A 16,323-nucleotide genomic window follows, 5' to 3' on the forward strand; every position below is an offset into this window, starting at 1 on the left:
TCAGTCCTGAAACAGTCGCCCATGCAGCGTGTGAGCTGGGCTGCTCTTCACTTCACTGCAGCTTCATGACTCCATCTAGTGGACTGATGGTAGAAGTACAGCAGCTGATGGCAGCTTCCTCCTCCTCACACTGCTGTCTGACTGAATTCAACTGACACTGATATGAAACAGGGTTTCAGATTTCATGATGTGTGTTTCTCTCCACATGAAGGTAGAAAGTGTGTGTGAGCTGATGTGGATGTGAATCCAGCAGCATGGATCAGTGTGAGGACAGAGAGGAGGGAGCCCCTCCCTCTAAAACCACTCTGTGTGGGGGCCATGAGAGCCAGACCAGAGCTCAGAGGTGAGATGAGGATCTCTAACTGTCCATGACCCTTCTCCATGTCAGAGCTCAGCACTCACATCACTGCTCCATCATTATTCACACTTAAAGCTGTTTGTGTGCTGTGTTGAAGCCCAGAGCAGCAGCAGCAGGACACACCAGACTCTGCTGGACCTGGACTTAGACGTGGACCTGGATCTGGACCTGGATCCAGCTGTGGGTTGAAATTAGACAACTTCTCCCATGTTCAGTCTCTGCTGGAGGACATTCATTGTGTCGACCTAAGTTGTTCACATGAAAAGTGACAGAAATAATCTGAGTGGAGAGAGAAGTTCAAATCCCGCCTACTTACTAACCTGTACACAGCCGACCAATCACTGAGGGAGGTGGGTGTTTCAGACACTGTTTGACCACCTGACAAACACCTCTGATGGAGAGAACTGTTCCCTTAAAATGCTCCTGATTAGTTTTTCAAGGGACAAACGCTGGGACTGCTTTTGGATCTGCTGATAAGACTATAACAAGTTCTTATAGTACATCCATCGCTCTCATTGCCCAAAGGCAGGATGGGAGTGACACTACTGCGCAGTCTCTATGGGCCACATAACGCGGAAGTAACCCGGAAGCCATTTTTAGATCCGGTTTGCTGTTCTTGTAACACATCCATGGTATTTATACATCCATGGTTTTCCACCCACTGTCCCCCCACACACAAGCCTCCCTGGGCTCCTCCTGGTTGAAGTTTAGTTTCTCTTCTAACGAACACTGAGACGCGGATTATTTTCTCCACCTGAAGGTGATGTGAGGAGTTTTCTTAATGTTTGAGTCGTTAGCACCTGTAATGACCTGAGTTCCAGCAGAAACAGTGGAAGTTATCGTGTTATTATGACTCAGTAACAGTAAAGTCTGGAGCAGCTTTAACTCTGTCCGCCATGTCGGGTCCATGTTCGCAGTAGAAGTGGTGGAATGAGAGCAGAAGCAGAGAGGTTTGATGGTCAGCAGTGAAACACAGAGTCGTTATCACTGTGTTGCTCCACATGCTGATGACTGAAGGCAACTGTCATGGCTGAATCAGCCTGTGGAGGAGGCGGACATGCCCCGCTGCTCTCACGCTGTCCGAGCCCACTAAAGGCGGCCTGAGCTCGGCCGGACAGCCGCTGGAGAACAGCTGCATGTGATGTTTACTCTTCAGGGCTGATGTGGACGCAGTGTTGCAGGCTGAGGGGCTGACAGGGGGTTTAAAGCTCAGTGTGACGTTCAGAAGACAATTACTGCCACATCCAATGAGTCAGAGGATCCTGGTTCTCCTCCAACTGGAGCCAGTGTCGCTTCTATTTTACCTCAATCCTGATCAATACTTACTAGTTCTCCCTATCACTGATCAATAGTGACTCTTACTCCCTATCACTGATCAATAGTGACTCTTGCTCCCTATCACTGATCAATAGTGACTCTTGCTCCCTATCACTGATAAATACTGAACATGTCATATTTTAGAGAGTTTACTGAGAGTTTATTTTGATGATTTATTTCTCACTCTTGGATCGATATTCAGGATCAAACTCTTCAGCAGTGCTGGAAAGTAACTGAGTCATTTCCTCAAGTACAGTTCTGAGCTACTTTACTTATATCCATGTTCTGCTGCTTTCTACATGTACTGCAGCTCATGGACCTGACAGGTGTAGTTACTGCTCATGCTCCAGCTGTAGGTTGTAGATTAGAAAATGATCAGAACATATAAGATGTGGTTAAAGACGAACCACATCATGTTTGTCCTTTGACTATATGACTCAGTAACTCAGCTGAAGAAATGAATGAGAGGAGGAGCAGCTGGACCCTGTCTCTGTTTCCCTGGTAACTCATGTCTGTAGTTAGAGTCACTGAAGGAAACTTTGGAGGCAGTTATTAGGAATTTACACACACATTAACATTCAGTATTATTAATTATTAAGTATTATGAAAAAATAAGTAACTCAGAGTTGAACCAGTTATTTGATCAGCAGCTGATAACATAAAATGACTTTGTCTGGAACAGAAACTTTCCTTTGACAGGGCTCAGTCAGTGGAAATGGAGTCCTCCACTTCCTGTTTCAAGAGCTGGAGCTGATGGGGAAAAACACTTGATAACTGGTGGTGTTCTGGTCTGACTCAGAGACAAGCATTTGAAATGATTCATGTCACTATATTGACATAATCCAGAATTTTTCTTTAATGAGAATTAAAAAAAACAAGGCCCAGAACCATAAAACCATATGACAGGTTTGACTCTTCTTTTGCAAAGAAATGCTGTTTGTTAAATAAGATCACACATGAGCTCGACGTCTAAAAGCTGTAAAAATACATTTAGCTGAGATGCCTAAACACCCAATTCAACTGAGAATCACCAAACCAGGTGAGTGAACTGAGCTGTACCTGTTAAATCACTTTTAAACCCACACACCACAAACTTGTTGTGAAGTGTCTCAGCTGTTCTCTCATCAAACCCACAGCCGACGCTGCGACGTCTGAGGAGCAGGATGAAGACTGAGTCTCAGTCTCTGTCTGCTGTCGGCCGTCACTGCTGTGAGTCAGACCGATGTGGGACCTGAATTTGTCCTGGATGAAGTTGGAGAGCAGGTGGCTGCAGTTGGCTCAGTTTAATCTCACAGATCTGTAAGATTCATTGATAATTGTTTACCAGGTCGACAGTCACTGATGACAAAGGTTTTTTACTGATCTGTGGATGCATTTTACAATCTTTCATCCCTTCAACATCAACATCAGCTCAGTGCAGCAAACAAACATATCAGAGCATGTAATATGATCATCTGAGATTTTTATTCTAGGTTAAAGAGTGTGTCATTGAGCTGTAAAAATCCTCTGATTCTACCAGGGAGAAAAGATGGAGGCGTCTGTGAAGGAGCAGCTGCTGGAAGCTTTGCAGGATTCGGGAGCTAAAGAACTGGAACTCTTCCAGTGGTACCTGCAGGATGCTGAGTTACCCGATGGTTTCCCTGCCATCAAAAGGTGCTATCTGGAGGATGCAAGCAGACCGCAAACAGTGAACGTGATGGTCAACGTGTACACTACTCAACATGCTATGCATGTGGCAAAGTGGATTTTAAAGAAGATCGAAGGCAATGAAGGTCAGTCACAGGAAAAGAAAAACATGCTGTACATGTCCCATTATGGATAAACAACAGTATCCAATAGATTTACAAACACCTGAAATGTATTCAAAGCTTAAGCTGTTTAATTTCTGGATGTCAGAGGACATCAAATAGAAGGCATGTGCAGTGACATTGTCAATAACTAGAGATAAACTGTCAAGTTTGGCTAAGGTAGTTTTGGTACTAACGAGGAGAACCTCAGTTGTATCACTGTTGAGTTTCAGAAAGTTAGAGGACAACCAGGAGATCATTTCCAGTAGACAATCAGAGAGGGAAGATGGTGGAAGGGTGGACTTTGGATGAGAAGACATGAACAGCTGGATGTCACTACTGTAAAAACTACACTGAAGGTTGTGGCACTGGCTCACTGACCATCTCATGTGGAACGCACATTTGAACACAGGCCATTTTTTTCTGTACATGTAGTGAGAATTCAAAATACATGAAGACAAAGTACAATTACATGTCAACTTAAACTGTCAGCACTAACAATGTAAATTCTGAATGATCAGCTGCTCTGCATTTTGTTGTTAGTTTGCTTCGAGCTGTAGAGCAAACTGAGATCTTTGTTCCTTTTAACACTTACATGTCCTCATGTTCATTTTTTCATTGTCAGTCTGCGCGCCTGTGAGCACTCAGAGAGAAGCTGTGAAGCTCTGTCCTCAGTCCTCAGCTCCCAGTCCTCTAGTCTGAGAGAGCTGGACCTGAGTAACAACAACCTGCAGGATTCAGGAGTGAGGCTGCTGTGCAAGTCCACAGTGTTCACTGGAAATTCTCAGGTCAGGATTCATCAACCTGTTTCACTGATGACCATGTAAAACATGATTTGCATTAACGAATATTCATCCAAACTGTGTAGGATTTTGTTAAACAGTCGTTTCTAGACTCTGAAAATTACTTTATGTGGAGTCTGTGGAGATTTTTCATCTATTTCTATATTATTATTATCATGATTATTATTATTATTGTTCACCTACTGCTGGTCAAGATGTTTTCCTAAATGTAGTTGTAAGTAGTCGTTCACATGTATTTAACCTCAGTGGGACAGGCGCTGCGATACAAAGAAAGAGTACCTGCACACTAAATTCACAGCTCCCCTTTGTTAGCAGAGGTTTGAGCAGCAGGTCATTACTGTTGAACTCATTTGCTCACAGTAACCAAGGAGTCTCACAGTCTTCATTTTGATAAGATACAGAAGAAGAATTTCCAGCAGTTTGAGCCTCCTGCTGTTTGATCCTCTCCAACATGTGTTTCTGACTGTCTCTGGTTTAGTCTCTTCCCTGACATGAGAACATCTGTCAGATTTATTCATCTAACATATCACAGACTGTGAAACTGTCGAGCAAAGTGAAAGACTCTAAACTCAACATACAGGAAGGAAGCTTTAAGGATTGTGTGTCTTCACAAATGATGAAATATTTTCTCTGTATAATGACAAGATAAAGGCTCCACTACCTTTCTCTCTGTGGTGACTGTACGTCCATACATACAAGCCTACATCTGAAGAGAGTAATACAACCATCTGTCTTTAAAAGTAGTGTAATGTCTATGTTTGCATGCTGAATGTGAATGTGCCCCCTCCCTCTTTCAGGGTGGAGCCTGGTGGAGTCCAATGGTTGAGACGAGGTCTGAGGAAGTGTAAGTGTGTTTTTCATTTGATTCATGAAAACGAAACAAGACTCAGTCACAACAGATCAATAACTCCACCTGTGTTGCGTCTCGTTGTCTCCATCAGATTCCTGTGAACTCACACTCGACACAAACACAGTGAACACAAAGCTCCAACTGTCTGACGACAACAGGAAGGTGACTCATGTGGAGGAGGATCAGTCGTATCCTGATCATCCAGACAGATTTGACCACTGGGCTCAGCTGCTGTGTGGAACTGGTCTGACTGGTCGCTGTTACTGGGAGGTGGAGTGGAGTGGAAGGGTTTATATATCAGTGAGTTACAGAGGAATCAGAAGGAGAGGAAACAGAAAAGACTGTGTGTTTGGAGAGAACCATCAGTCCTGGAGACTGTACTGCTCTGATCAAGTTCACTCTGTCTGTCACAATAAGAGAGAAACATCTGTCTCCTTCTCCGTCTCCTCCTCCTCTGTCCCCAACAGACAGAGGAGAGTAGCAGTGTATGTGGACTGTCCTGCTGGCTCTCTGTCCTTCTACAGAGTCTCCTCTGACTCACTGATCCACCTCCACACCTTCAACACCACCTTCACTCAGCCTCTGTGTCCTGGGTTTGGGTTCTGGTCGTCTGGCTCCTCAGTGTCTCTGTGTTCAGTGTAGTAGAGAGAGTCTCCTCCTGTTAGAGAAACTCTCTCACTGTTGAACAGATCGTTCAGTCTGTACATGTCTCTTTCACTCACTAACATGTTTTCAGATTAATGTACTGAACAAGTTTGTTTATGAACTATTGTAAATGTTACAAATATTACAGAATATATATATTTTTTTGATAATCTGTCATTTATTTATCTTTTCACAATAAAAGTATCACTGTGAATGTTTGGTCTCTCTGTGAATCTCAGGACTACTCAACTGACTCAGTTCAAACTGAAATTCTGTCAGTTTGTTTGAAGGTCTGAGAAAAGACCTGATTCTGAGGCTCTTGGTGTTGAACATTTATGTCCAGAGGGAAGAATGAAAAGTTCTAAGACATTAGGTTTTACAGTGACTTTGTCAAAAACAACTTGAAGTGTACCTCTTGGTCTTTTATTTTGAAAGCATGTCTATAGACCCTCTGTGGGACGGAAACATCCCTTGCAGCTTTATTGCAACTACAGTTGTGTGTCAATACTGCAGCCGAGCTGGTGGCAGTCGTACACCTGAAGGATGTCAGCCGCCTGGAGAAGGGTCCAGCTGCAGCCTGCAGACCAGGGGGCGTGGTGTGATCGGGGCGTGACGTGACAATCTAGTTACACGCTCAAACCCACAGTAGGCCAATAGCAGTCATGCTGCTCCTGCTCACAAACACCCCCTCATACAAACATGGGGTGGCTGCAGCTGAGGAGAAAAAGCCTGAGGGTCGGTGGTTTGATCCCCAGCTCCCCCGGTCCTCATTTGAATTGGGAGTGTAGGTCTTTTACTTTCATTGATCTTATATATCATAGTTATTGTTGTTATAGTACTAATAATATACTTATAGTACACATTTTTGTGCATGTGGACCATTAATAATAAAAAATAAATAAATAAAAAAATCACAAGAACTTGTGAAAAAAAAGTGGAATATAAAAAGTACAAAATTTATTTTCAGCCCTCATTTATATTTAATGTACAAACCAGGCAGAAGATGGTGGGGAACTTACATTATATACACACTCCAGACTCTCCCAGCTGGTCTGAGAGCATCTGGGAATGTAGGAGGAGCTTATTGGGCTGCTCTGGTCGCCCTCTTCCCACCATGGATCCAATCAGGTTGAGTGACTAGAAAAAGGAAGGATGGATCTCATTATCCATCTTAATCATGACAATATAAACTATTTCCTTCATTGATCCAGGTTAACTTCTCATCAAATAGTACACCTAGAAATCTAATTATTCTGACTTGTTCAAGTGTTTGCCCATATAATTTCAGTGATACTGTTTTATGACTCCTGGCAAAACATATCACTTGTCTCATTGCCGCAGATACTGTTACTTGAAGCCCCACTCATTTGCCCACTGTCCCACAATCCCAACTGCTGCCTGGAGTTTTCCCTGAATATACTTTAGATTCCACCCCGTTACCCATAAGGCCCCATCATCAGCATACAGAGATTTACCTATTCCTAAATCTTTTATTTGCTCAAAAATATCATAAATCATGATGTTAAATAATATCAGACTACAAACACTTCCCTGCGGGGTTCCATTTTCAACCTGATATACTCTTGAGTATTCTGTTCCCACCCTTACTTCTATTGTCCTCTCACGGAGGAAGTCCAGCACCCAGTTGTACAACCTGCCACCCACCCCTAATCTACTCAATTTACTTAGTAAACCTTCCTCCCACAACATATCATAGGCTCTTTCTAATACAGCAACTACTATCTCCTTATTTGTTTGGGCTTTTCTAATTTCTGACTCCAAGCGTAGCACAGAGTCCATTATGTTTCTCTCTTTCTGAAACCCACTTTGGAAGGGAGAGAACAAGTCTTTACTTTCTAGAAAGTACAGTAGCCTCCCTTACCATCCGTTCCATAGTGTTTCCCAACTGTGATGTAAGAGCTATTGGTCTATAGTTTGAGGGATCTGATGAGTCTTTGCCATGTTTTACAATGGGTACAATGACTGACTGTTTCCATGCAACTGGAATTTTCCCAGTGTCCCACAGTGTATTGAACAATTGTAATACAACCATCAGTGCACTGTCGTCCATATGATCCAGCATGCTGTGACAAATGCCATCTTTCCCTGGTGGTGACTGCTGTGTGTTGGAGATGGCCCTTTTCAATTCAAAGCAACTAAAAGGAAAGTCTAAACTATCTCCAGTTGCAGGTTTCCTAATATTAATACCTGTGTTTAGTGCCAGAATGTGATCTCTACACTGTCTAGCATTTTCTGATTTTAACTAAAGTCTCTGCCAAAAGCTCTGCCTTTTCTATGTTGCTGACTGCTGTTTTGTTGCTTATTGTCAACGCCGGTATTAAAGAATTCCTCCTAATGCCACTCATTTTCCTGACCATACCCCCCACCTCAGATACCTGTGTCTCTCTCCCTACTGTGTCAAAGTATCACCTCCCGTGTGCACGCTTGGTTGCTCTTATAATTGTCCTAACTGCTGCTTGAGATCTTTTATACTGGATTAATGTGACTAGTGAGTGAGGTTTTTTCAACTGCCTAAATGCTGTTTCTCATTTTCACTGCTTGCCTACAATGTTCATTCCACCATGGAACATTCTTCTCACCTCAGCTTCCTGTGCTTTTTGGTATGGTTTCCTTTGCTGCTGCATATTGGCTGCCACTGACTCTCCGTTAAACTCGTCCCCATCTGAGATGTGTTCTCTAAGTAAAGCTTCACACTTTCTCTTACTCAGCACACGAAACAATTCCCAGTTTGCTTGGTTTCATTTCCATCTCGGAATCCTTAGCTCCTCCTCTTGGTGTATCTCTACTCCTATCTTAATTATTATAGGGTAATGATCACAGCCCACTGGTGACTGGTTTAATACTTCCCATGTTGTAGCTCCTGCAATTCCATCTGATACCAGTGTAAGGTCAATTGCACTCTCCTTATTTTGAACACTATTATATCTAGTACCTCTGCAATCATTCACACATACTAATCCTTTTTCCTCCATATTTCTCTTCTAATGACCTTTGACCCAAAATGGTATGTGACGTAGCAGTCCTCCACTCGCCACTTGTCCGATTGCTCTGTCACACTCCGATCTCGCCACGCCCGCAGCACTGCAGGCTGCAGCCGGACCCTATTGGAGGGGCTCTGCTGCCCGTCTCGCCACATGTGAAAAATGGAAACATTTCTGGGGGGGGCAACGCCACATAGATGATGTTTATTCTATTATAATCTATTATTATATCATATTATTGTTTACTGAGTTAAGTTAGTCAATACCTAGGAGTTAAACTCACACCTATTACCTATTACCACCTATTACGCGTACTCAGTGTGGTTTGTTATCATGTACCAGGCTGTTAGAGCATTGGCTAAGTGTACCACTGTAATGACTTCTTGGTAGAGAACACCAACGATGGCTTGTTGGCTGAGCATGCCAACATGATGATTGATGATACCAGCTACCAGCTGCTCATTAGAACACCAGTGGAGCAACGTTAGGGCATTGGTGGAGCAACCATAGGGCAATAGTTGGGCTTACAGATGTAATTAAATGTAATGATGATAAATGTCTTCCCAAGTGCATTGAGGTTCTTTTTAAAAAGGTGCAGTGAAGCCCCTTCAAAGATAAGGGAGTCAGCTGATGGCAGCTCCGGGGGTTCAAACTAAGGTTACATGACACCAACAGAACGAACATGCAAGATGATTGAGGATGTAGCAGGACACCATTAGTAACTGTCACAAAAGGTAAAGAGCTACCAAGAAGGCTGATTGTGACTCCATTATTTCCAAGGCACCTGGGAAGTCTTTTTTTAGAAGGCAGGCAAAGTTGCCTTTTTGGAGGCAAAGTGTGCAGGATGTTTTATGGGATAAAAGGATGTGAAGAACAGTTTGGACATCAGTCTGGTCCAGGACGGACTCGGGTCTATGACTTGTCACAAGGAATAAACTCTACTACATGAAACTCTGAGGGTCTTCAGTGCCTTTTTGAAAATTTTTTTGACTCATTCAAGTACTTTCAAGAGACTTTTGTTACATGTTGGTGTAGAAGTCCAGAGTCATATCTCGCCCAGACGTGGATCATCATTTTACACAGCAAGAGCTTCACAACAAACACACAACACAACAACAACACACACAGTCGTTTAGGAATAAACTGGCAGCTTTATGGAATAAAAGAGGAGTAAAATATAAAAACAATGACTGGTTAAAAACCAGGAATCAAACAGGAAGTCAATATAAAAACATTATTGACCATAAAGGAGGATTTAAAGTCCAGTTAATTAATGATCCATTGACTCAGTGACACTTGTTGACTCAGCATTATAATGGAGAGATGAACATTTTTCAAGCCAAGCTGTTGGTCTGTGTGATTGTTCCTCCTTAACACAACTTGAATGAAGGGATGGAGGATAAAAATAACATGTTCCTCCTGTACAATAATATCTGGGAAAGTTCAGCTGAAGAACATGAGGCTTCAACGTCTGAGTCAAACTAATCTTCAGAGTTCAAGTCATTTTACTGTGAAATTCCCTCTTTGTGAAGCTCAACAAGGAAACTGTTCAGAGCTGAACTTGATGAGCTTTGAGTCCAGAGACACTGATGATGCTCTGTCAGATCCAGAGGAACACACAGGGATGATGGTGGACTGGACTCTGTGTGTGACAGTGGAGCTGTTCTCAGATCAGTTCAGACTGCAGCACTGAGAGTCATCTCCACTTCTTCTGATTCCTCTGTCAGTCACTGCTGGATCAAGCTCTCCTCTCCACTCTCACCAACATCTGTGTAGAGAAGAAGAAAGCAGAGGAGATGAATCAGTGTTTACAGAGACTCACTTCATCAGTCAGTGATGCAGCAGGGACTTCAGTCCTGTTCAGACCAGATGTGCAGCAGCTGCTTCCTCTCAGCTCTCATGTTAACGTGTTGGAGTGAACACACTGAGCTGGAAGCTCACAGACCTGCAGAGACGTTCAGCATCAAGTCTGTTCACTCTGCACATTTCACTCAGTCCACAGTGGAAACAAAGTGCTGAGTCAGCAACAGGTCAGTGATGGATTCACTCCTGTTACCTGTCAGCTGATGTCACTTTAAACACAGAGTCTCTGTGTTTAAAGTGTTTAAAGTGACTCCATCACACTGATCTCAGAGCTGTGACACAGATGAAACTGATCAGCTGTTTAGTGTTGAAACCAGAGAACAAACAGTCTCAGATCAGATTGGACAGTTTGATGAATGAGGACACTGTCTCTGTCCATCTGTGAGGCTGTCAGCTGGAATCAGCTTTATTTCCTGTACACATCAACACAACAACAACAGTCGTCTTCACATCAACTCAGTCACATGATCACAACAAGCTTCTGGCTGCTCTGATTGGCTGACTGTTGTCTCTCTCTCTGTCTTTCTGTCCAATCCTGAAGCCTGTCCCCGTTCTCCTCTCACAGCTTCACTGAGGAAAGCAGCCACTGAGGAGTTTGGAGGTTCACAGGAAACACTGGATCTTTGCTCTGATACTAACTGTGTTTAGTACAATACTGCTGAGAGCAGCATGGACTGACTCCGCCCCTCTACTGACCTCAGAGTCTCCAGTCTACAGTCTGGACTCTCCACGAGACCACGGAGATCCTTCAGGTCTGAATCCTGCAGGTTGTTGAGTCTCAGGTCCAGTTCTCTCAGATGGGAGGGGTTGGACTTCAGAGCTGAGCCCAGAGAAGAACAGCTGATCTCTGACAACCTGCAGTCCTTCAATCTGAATAAAGAATCAAAGATGTAGATCAATGATTGATAATCAATCAGATTTGTCCTGATCAATGATCTTTGTCTAAAATGAGTAGAGTGACTTTGTCCTTCTGTTATTGTGGATCATCATCATGTCAGTACAACACAACATTGTCAACACAACAGTTTTGTGACTGAAATGAGCTGAAACTGAAGAATCATTCTCAGTCTGAGAGAAGAACAACTGGAAACATGAGACAACAACTATTTACAATGTCATTCATTCATTCACAGTCAATGGATTCAACTTGTGTGTGAAGCTTCATTAGCTGTGGATTCAAGATATAAGATCTACAACAGTGAACTGACCTCAGAGTCTCCAGTCTACAGTGTGGACTCTGCAGAAAACCACACAGACCCTTCACTCCTGGATCCTGCAGGTCCTGGTTCACACTCAGGTCCAGTTCTCTCAGATGGGAGGGGTTGGACTTCAGAGCTGAGACCAGAGAAGAACAGCTGATCTTTGACAACCAGCACTCAATCAGTCTGAATAAAGAATCAAAGATATGAGTTTAGGAGACAAAGTTCCTGCTTGAAACCACAAAGAGTCAAACAGACAAAGTAAAAACAGCTCTCATTAATATTCATGACAACATGCTGCTGCTTCAATAAAGACGTAGTGACTCCACCTCTTCAACTCTGCCAGCTCCACCTGTGGCTCCATCTATACAAACTCATGTTGTGCAGATTCTACTAAAGATCCTCAAGTTTTCAAAGACAACAAACATGTCAGGCTGAAGTTTGGAGACATGAGAACAAATGTATAGAAATATATATTAAATTCACTAGTTGATGGTGAAGAGTATGTCATACTGCTTATTTGCTTATTTTTCATTTAATGATCAAGAAGACACAGTAAAAGTAACCACATATGATTTTAGTATGATTTTAAATATGATTTTAAATATAATGTTAATATGATTTTAATCTGATTGTAATATGATTTTAACATATGATTTTAATGAATACATATGATTTGACCCTATTATAATATGAGTGTATCTCACCAGACTCGGGGCTGCAGGACTCACATTAAACTGTGGTGTTTCACCAAAAGGCTACAAATGTCAATGTCAGTGTCATGAAGAATATGTTTGTACAACAGCATTGTGTGTGTGAGTATTGCAAGATTATGAGTTTGGGCCCGGAGCTCTGCAACAGATCCTCTTTTAATTTTGTGAAAGCTTGTTTAATAAATTAGTGAAAAGAATTCTGAATTTGTCTCCTGCATTAACTTCATCAAACAAATGTGCGAGAAGAGCAGCTCTAAAAGCAGAGAAGAAGAAAACAGACTTTACCATGAAGATCCTCAGTGTGGATCAGTATAATATCAGCCTCATGTCTGCAGCTCAGTGTCAACACAACTTTCACATCACATTCATCTCAGCACAGAAAGAAAACATGGAGTCTGACCTCAGAGTCTCCAGTCTACAGTCTGGACTCTGCAGAAAACCACACAGATTCTTCACTCCTGGATCCTGCAGGTCCTGGTTTCCACTCAGGTCCAGTTCTCTCAGATGGGAGGGGTTGGACTTCAGAGCTGAGACCAGAGAAGAACAGCTGATCTCTGATAAACTGCAGCCCCTCAATCTGAATAAAGAATCAAAGATGTAGATCAACGATTGATAATCAATCAGATTTGTCCTGATCAATGATCTTTGTCTAAAATGAGTAGAGTGACTTTGTCCTTCTGTTATTGCGGATCTTCATCATGTCAGCCTTCTACACACATCATCCAAATGTCAGCACAACATTCATACAGCTGTTGATGTGAACACAGGTTGATCAGCTGCTGCTGACCTCAGTTCAGTCTGTAATCAGAGGAGAATCAGAGGATTCACATCTGTTTAGTCTGTTCCCTCTCTGACACTACAGACATCAACACAGAAACAAAACACTGAGGACGTGAACAAACAGTGAGAACTCAGTCACACTGTTCAGAACAAACATGGTGGAGCAGCTTCAATGTTCCAACGTCACCAAACAACTGCACAATGTCACATTTACAGGAGGAGGGAAAATATTTCTCTGTGTCCACATCTTTAAAGAAGAACTCGTGTTACTGTTGAGAACTGGAGGAGGACGAGTGCTCGGCCTCAGTCTACCACCGGTGTTACAGCCCATTCTGTGAGCCGTCAGATTCTGTGACCTGCAGCAACAACCAGTTCACCTTCAGGTAACGTTCAGAGCCTCCTGCTGGAAAACAGCACAGATTTATTCAGCTGATCTTCACTGAATGAGGAAGTAGAATTCATCTGGTCACAGAGCAGAGATCAAACCTGTGCTCACAGTCCTACAACCCTTCAGCTCAGCACAACGTCCACGGTTTAGGTCTGATAGTTGATGAACAGAGTTTCTCTGAGTGTCAGTGTCAGTCTGCTCTGGTAACTGCTCCTGAACCACAGTCACATGACCACTTGTGTTATTCATATGATTAGAAGAAGCTCCATCCTTCAAGATCAAGTCTGACCTTTTGTTGTGTTCACACACAATCAACTAGATATGACATGAAGGACACCTGGAGCGCTTTGAGTTCACAGTGCACAGGTTCAGAGAAGCACAACGTGGACTTGAAGAGAACAGAAGTGAGAGCAGCTCAGTTCAGGTAACAGGGACCAGACTGATCTGCCAACAAAACCCCTACAGCCAACCTCCCCTGGAGCTCAGCTTTCAGAGCAGGCTCCTCTGCCTCTGCTGCCAGCTCTGTGTATCTGAGCTGTTTCCTCTCAGAGGCCGTTTCTCCTGCGTCCTCCCATGGTACTGTCAGCTCCACAACATACACAAGCTGCTGTGTTTCTGACCACAACACAACATCTGCTCTCAGATCAGTGGCAGCTGTCTCCTGAGGAACTAGGAGCTGTTTTCCTGGATCTCCTCTGATTGGCCAGTCCCTCCCTGCCTTCAGCTGCATCACGCCTGTTCAAAGCTGCTTCCTGAGTCCTTCACCCTCACCAACAAATCAAATCCATCTTGTCTCCTTCTGCCTTCAGTGAGTTCACCTCTGAGCTCTGACTCTCAGTGGCTGCTGGGAGACACCTCAGCACCTGCTGATGTCTCCAGGTGTGTGGGCCTGGAGACAGGCTTGTTTTAGCCCCTGATAGAAGGAGCCCACATGAAGCTCCACCTGAACACAGAGGACATGTTGGCTCCTCACCTGTTTATTCACTATAATATTGGGGAGGTGGGAGCTGCTCATAAATTGCTCCCAGCATCAATCTAATCCTTCCTGCCTCCATGTCCCAGCTGAGTTTCCTCTTGTCTCCACTTTCCCGCCTCAGCCACTGGCCCTGCTTTGATCTGGTTTGTGTTGCAGTCTGAAGGTCTGTGGCTTCCCATGATGCTGCAGTGCTGACATCAACACACAACAACAGCTGCAATATTTGTTGGTTGCAGAGAGCTGCAGCTTTGCTGGTGTTCAGATCAGCAGCAGCAGCAGAAGATCTGTGAGACTGTTGCAGTTTGATTCTCATCAACTTTCTGATTTTAAGATCAAACTGTGTCAATTCTCTGCTGCTCTGAATCACAAACACTGTGACTGCTCTCATCCAGGGGCCGAGTGGGACCCTTCATTTTACCTGGAGATCACCAGTCCCAGCTGTTAATAACACACAAAGACAAACAGCAGCTGACACAAGCACAGGGCTGCTGCCCAACAACTAGCAGCTAGCTATACTAGCCACATTTACTATGAGCTGAGCTAGCAGCTAGCTACAACGCCCCTGCTTAGCATTTCAGCTGCCGGCTCTTTACTGGATGTTGAATCTCTCTGTGATTGTGGAACATTTCTCTGCTCCACCTTTCTCCTTCTCTTTCTGCTGCTGCTTCAAACCAATGTGAACAGTGAACACACACGTTCCCTGATAACACCAACACGTCTCTGATGACTCTGTACCAGCCCCACTTCACAGCTCTTATTGGTCAGCAGCTGACCAATCACAGTTCAAGGAACACGGGGGTTGTACCCCCTGAGGAGGAGCCACTCATTTACCCCCCAACTGCAAATATAGACTTGGTAGCGTCTGACGTGCTGGGAGAGACAAGAGGCTGCGAGGTTCAGTTCAGGCTGCAGGATGGTGCAGCGAGGTAGACCACTTTTATATAACACAATATTATTAGTCTACACAATAATCAGTCTGGCCCCGGCCCCCAAACGGCCCCCGGGGATTCTCCTGACCCTCCCCATCATCACTCTGCTCCTGGTCTCATCTTCCTTCTTTCTCTTCACTGGCTGATTTTTTAAATCCTCACACAGAAATCCTGAAAATGAACCAACCAATGAAAAACTGGAACTTCACAGATTTGAACTGAATATAAAACTACAACAGCTCCAGTCAGTGAACTGACCTCAGAGTCTCCAGTCTACAGTTTGGACTCTCCAGTCCAGCACACAGCTGCTTCACTCCTGAATCCTTCAGGTAGTTGTAGCTCAGGTCCAGGTGTCTCAGATGGGAGGGGTTGGACTTCAGAGCTGAGGACACGACTTCACAGTGAGTCTGTGAGAGTCCACAACCAACAAGTCTGTGATGAGAGAAAATATAAAATGTGTTAGAATAAAATCAGACAGTTTGTAATAAAAGACACTGAAGTTAAAATGCATCTGATGAGAAAAGATGATGATGTGATGAACATCTGCTCTTCACATCTGTGGCTCAGCTCATCTTATCTGATTGTGTTTGACATGAAACAATAATTCTCATCACTCTCTCTCAGACCTGCAGAGTTTCATGGGAATCTTTGTTGTGCAGATGAAGGAGGGAAAATGATGTTACATTTCTGCTTCCATCATATGATCTGATCCA

General features: G+C 43.6%; 1 protein-coding gene and 1 long non-coding RNA gene across 2 annotated transcripts in view; both read left to right on the forward strand.

The window, feature by feature from the left end:
• LOC139609599 (protein NLRC3-like) overlaps positions 1 to 16,323 on the forward strand; it is a 362,291-nt gene that overhangs the window by 208,909 nt on the left and 137,059 nt on the right. The gene's annotated exons all lie outside the window — the stretch shown is intronic.
• On the forward strand, positions 2,122 to 3,357 carry LOC139609664 (uncharacterized). The gene is made up of 3 exons (XR_011685290.1): positions 2,122 to 2,714; positions 2,812 to 2,974; positions 3,195 to 3,357. It is a non-coding gene; the product is annotated as an uncharacterized lncRNA (long non-coding RNA).

The sequence above is a fragment of the Trachinotus anak genome, unplaced genomic scaffold, assembly GCF_046630095.1.
Source record: "Trachinotus anak isolate AG129_WGS33_773 ecotype Australia unplaced genomic scaffold, CSIRO_AGI_Tana_v1 ptg000026l, whole genome shotgun sequence".
In the NCBI taxonomy this organism is placed as follows: domain Eukaryota; kingdom Metazoa; phylum Chordata; class Actinopteri; order Carangiformes; family Carangidae; genus Trachinotus; species Trachinotus anak.